General features: G+C 49.0%; 1 pseudogene; it reads right to left on the bottom strand.

The window, feature by feature from the left end:
* Window positions 1-356: 356 nt before the first annotated feature.
* Window positions 357-2,887, bottom strand: LOC120839859 (annotated as a pseudogene).
* Window positions 2,888-5,297: the final 2,410 nt, after the last annotated feature.

Raw genomic sequence — 5,297 nt, 5'->3', positions numbered from 1 at the left:
TAATTTTTCACATTCAAAGCAATCGCTCTCGTGAAGTTTTAAACACCAGTTGCAATTCGTATCCATTCTATTCGTAGTTAGGTTGAGTTCACAAACACGGAATCTGCGCATATCTTGAGTGCTTTGAAGGGTTCGGTACATCCCTTACGAGATCCGGACCCCTGTTTCCCGGTGGCTCCTGACACGGCAGCACTGAAAGTGTCGTTCCGATACAAGCAAGGTGAGAATAATCGGAGGCAAACAGAACCAAGCAGCACGATGATCAGCTCTTTATATTGCCGTTGACACATTCTGCTTGCACAGATACACTTCAAACACGCAAGGTTGCCGACGATCCTTTTCGTATTGTGAGCTGTTCAAACAACGAAGTTCTTCCTCCGCGGCAACTTGCAAAAGTCCGTGAGGACCTCTTCTGGGTCCACTTGAATTTCTCGGTGGACGCTGAGCAGCGCCAGTCCGGTCAATCTGTCTTGCTTTATGTGGTTCCGTAGGCAGCTTTTAAGTCTTCTCAAGGTTGAGAAAGTCCGTTTTGGGGTTGAGGTGGATACGGGAAGTGTCGCCAGGATGCAGAGCAAGCTGTGAATATTCGGGAAGAAGTCCTGGTTACACATACCTAGCGCTTGCAAAGCGCAAGCTGACCGATCCTTCTCTTCGATTTGGCAGCACTTGCTCATCCACAGCGTCAACTCTGCATTGATGATGCCGGCTGAGGGAATCTGACCCAGATAGAACTTGACTGCATCGTCAATAGCGGAAAGACTAGCCGTAGCGCAGTACCTCGGAAGCAACATGTTAAGCCCGGCCACAACCTTCCCGTGAGCATCGAAACGCTCTCTCAACTGGTTTTCAAAATATGCCAGCAAAGGCAGATACACATTACTCCGGTAGTGCTCTTCGGCAGTAGCTGATGGCGCGTTGCTTCTTTGCATCTGCCTTGCAGTGATCCGTGGTAGAGCCATCACAACATTTGCACCTTCCAACAAAAAGCACGACTTCTCAAAAAAAATTTTAAATTCAGTTTCCGCGCTCAATTGTTTTGTGGAAAGGACGTTTATAAGTCTTTACGTGGTCACACACTTGAGACAAGTCACAGTCAATTTTTTGTAAAAACTTGCAAAGGGGCAGAGTTAGAGAAAAGAGGTCACCAGAAACCTGAAGCGAAACGACAAACTCGGGCTTTGTGATGGCACTGAGCAGCTGAGGAGCCTTCGACGATGTATCAGATGACATGCCGTGTTCTTCGAAGTCCTCGAGAAATCGGACAATGGGAGTATAAAGTTCAAGAGAACGCTGAAGTGCATCGTGGCTCTCCACCCACCTCGTTTGGCAAAAAGAAAGCACCGATTTTCTTTCTTGCCTCAGGTTTTCTACTTCGTCTTTTAGACGGTTCGTTCTTTGTGGGGAAGCCCTCACAAACGCACAGACGGCAGACACAGTTCCCAAACAGTTGCGAATACTTGGAAGCTTGCATGAATGAAGCAGAGCAAGGTTTAATGAATGGGCGCTACAGTGCACATACAACGCTCTGGGAACGATTTGGCGAACAAAGGCATGAACACCGTTTAGGTGGCCACTCATGGATGCTGCGCCATCGTACCCCTGCCCGCAAAGCAGGTTCAGGTCAAAGCCATGGCCCCTAAGACTGCTAAGAATTGTGTTCGCCAAGGCTTTGCCAGTGAGGTCGTAGACGGGAACAAAATCCACAAAATCTTCTTTAAGTACAGGCAGTTCCGAAGCATGGTGTTCAACGTACCTGACACATAGGGAAAGGTGGGCAGTACGAGATATGTCCGTAGCTTCGTCGGCAAGAACCGAAAAGCATGAAGCTGTGTTGATGGGTGAACGATCTTCCTTTGAATGATTTTACCGGAGATGGTAATTAACTCATTTTGAATTTTCGGGCTCGTATATAGGGCATTGGCCGGAGACGTTTCAATATGAGTTCTCAGGGCGTCATCTCCGCACCTGGCCCTCATCCTGAGCAGTGCGCGGAAGTTTCCATCGTTTATTACTGGCAGAACTTCAGGCAGATTTATCGGACCACAGTCGCCTGTACCGCGAAGCGGAACTTCCTGTCTGCCACAAAAAAGAATTGTTTCGATGATCGGTATCTAGTTTTTTCGGTTTTCTTCTGCCTGCTTTTTCAGGCCTTGGTCAAGTTGTGTTATGATGTCTTGCTGTGAGCCAGACCGGACAGCGAGAAAACTCTCGGAAAGCATTACTGACCTCCCGTGGTAGCTGCTCGCTGCGTGGCTTTTGAAGGCATCCATGGCCTTCTTGTAATTGCTAAATGCCTTAGTTACAAAGCAGCCCAAGTGCTGGTGCTCCCCTTTCCCTGCACACTCATCTGCGAAGACAACGCAGTTTTTGCATAGTGCTCCTTGCAGCTTCTCTAAGTACACAAGCCATGGATAACGATCTACCCAGTGAGGTTGGAACTTAAGGTTTCTTTTCTTTGTGGCTGGTTAGTCATAGTTAGCGGGAGGGGTCCATGGATTGAGCAGCAGCCTCTTTCGTCTCTAGATCGTGTGCATCATTAGTCTTGGAGACAAAAAGACCTATGTCAAGCATTTACAGTCGAAGCATCGAGGTCAGGTGAACCAGAATATGTAGGTGCTACACTGCTCACCTCGCTTGGGTATTGACTCACAGTCAATTCTTCGTTTCGTACGGCATTGACTGTAGAGTAAAAGTTACTTGGAGTTGCACACCCACCACTTGACTGTCGCGCGTGAGAGTCGTACTCGTCGTTTTCTGGGAACTGTCGTGATTTGTTTTTCGATGATTCACATTGGGGGGGGGGACCTACTTGCTTCGATGAGTCGCTGGTGATGTTCCGACGCACGTGGCTTTCCGGCTGCGGAGACGAAGGGACAGTGTTGTCCATTGCCGCCGGTAGTTCTTCCCGTCACCAACATTATCCACGTGGACCTTTTTGAAGTAAGATGCAAGTTTCGTTTGCTTGGATGTTGTAGCGTGTCGTTTCATGTTGCTACCACAAGTATCAACAATATTGTAACAATGAAGTTTGTCCCTTCGCTATAGCTACGGTAGCATGGCCATCGGCAGTGAGGCAGTCAAGAAGTTAGCGGAGAGAACCAAGAGAACCTCCAGCTCCACAACAGCGACAACAACGGACACCTAGCGCCACGTGTGGACTGCGAGAAAAACGAAAAAAAGGAAGAAGGGAAGGGTACGCTCACTGGAGAGGCAATCAGCCTAAAGGGGCCCTCACAGTATATATTTTCGGTCGAATTGGATCACCAAAAACGTTGAAGCAAGAAAATATTTTTTTTTTTGGGGGGGAGGGGGGGGGGGTCAGAACCCCCCCCCCCCCCCCCCCCCCTGGTTACGGCCCTGACTTCAACAAACAGGAAAGCGACATACCTTCGGATGGTTCCTTTCCGGCACACCGTTTACTGAAGTATGTGCCCTCGCGGACGGTCACCTGTGCTTCAAGTCCATTCGTCAGGCTGCTTCTTGGCATGCCGCCAGCTGGCAATGCTCCTCTGCACAGGCGATACGAGTCAACCTTTCGAAGTAGCCGGTTTCCTTCTTTACAGCTGGCAATGCGCCCTGCGTCTACCAAGTGGCCGCAGAGATGTGCGCTGTATGCGACACCAGGCCCATCGTCGCGGGAAAGCAGCACCACCCTTTCCGACTCAATATTTTGGTTTTCACCAATTTTTAGCTTACAGTACACGATCCCAGTATAATCAGGTATACGGTGGCTATTCCAGTATTCCGAAGAAACATCTAGCCTCGTAAAACCGTCCGGCACACACGTTTCGCGCTACCACCTGTGTCAGTGCTTGGGCCGCTCACTTCTAAGTCAATGACGAAGTCATGACTTGGGGCCCTTTTTTCTTCAACAGGGCAGACGCTTGCGTTTTTCCTTTTCCTCGGGTGTCTCTGCAGCGGCACTTTCTTTGACATGTAGCTCGGCGTGTTCTGAAGCAAAGTTGGTACAGCATCGGGCAACAGTTCTGGTTTTCCACGCGGAATGCGAACTTCTTTCCCAGCAATAACATGCACGAAGTCTCTCATAATGCATGATGGCTCGAAGTGTAACTCGCACACGGAACACGTGTAGTCCAATGCCTTATCCTTTCGGTGTAGGTTCCGCTCCCATTGCTTTCTTCGGTTCTCATCTTTTGGCACCGCGAAGAGTGACGGCTGCTCGCCTTTAGTCCACTGGTATCCCGTTTTGCGCCCGGGGGCGAAGCAATGACGTTGACGACGGTGTCCCGGCATTGCATCCCTCTGACAAAGCTGACGGTAGCGAAGATACGCGGACATACTCGATTATTTCTTCGCAAGCGAAGTCGGGTAGCACCGCCACACTGCAGAGAAAAGCCACTGAAGCCACTGCCGCCCAGCTCGAGCGATTCAGCCCATGCTATCGCGGGTTGCTACCGCAGTGCCGCCGCATACATCCGGGACCTGTCGACGCTCACCGTTTCAGCGCAGCGTATCCTTGCACCATATGGAATGGGGCGGCTCCTGAACACACTACCGCCTACTCTAGTTCGCTGTAGACGAAAACCGGTTTTCGTTTTTTGGCGCGAAAGCTGCCGGAGCATGACCAGTGTGGCCAGACTCCAACTGATTTCGATTGTACAGTAGTTATACATCCTCGGTTCAATAATAATAAAACTTAGTATGTATACGTTGATTAATTTTCGCTACCTCCCTCCACACTTTTTTACAGTAGCGCATAGTTGAAGCAACGGACTAATACTAATGTCTAACGTTTTCTTTTCTTTTTTTTTTAATTTGCAGTGCCGAAACTGAAACTAAGCTAATTTTTAGAGGAAACTCCAAATGTATTGTATTCAAGAGACGTTAAGCCGAACTTATCCTTTTATGTGAGAAAAACGAAACTGGCCACGCTATGGAACAAGAAAAAAAAGTTCTTCATAGTGCGCGACCCCGTGTCCAACCAGTCCAACACGGAGGCACCCTCTGTGTCGGACCGTCGAGCGCGGGGTCGCACGTGCATATACTTGGCGTTGTACCGTTATCTGACAGACCGCTCGCTGTTTACCCTTACCAGAATATTTTAAATTTCGGACGTCAACACAGAAAAACCTGCGTAAACCCTAGCGAAAAAAAAAAAAAAAAAAAAAAAACGCACCAAATATTGCTAAAACGTTTTGTCCCTTTAACATCCCCAGTTCATCCGGTGACCGAATTCTGAGGGACATCCCAGTGGGAAGTTTTCGGTAACAGATGTCCCGCGGAGGTTCTAGGGATAGCAAAGTTGGAGTTCGCGAAGTCGGGAGGTTTTTGGGACA

This window comes from Ixodes scapularis, unplaced genomic scaffold (genome assembly GCF_016920785.2).
Source record: "Ixodes scapularis isolate PalLabHiFi unplaced genomic scaffold, ASM1692078v2 PGA_scaffold1__304_contigs__length_218370807, whole genome shotgun sequence".
Taxonomy (NCBI): domain Eukaryota; kingdom Metazoa; phylum Arthropoda; class Arachnida; order Ixodida; family Ixodidae; genus Ixodes; species Ixodes scapularis.
The sequence above is the reverse complement of the archived record's forward strand: the minus strand, read 5'-3'. Positions and strand labels throughout refer to the sequence as shown.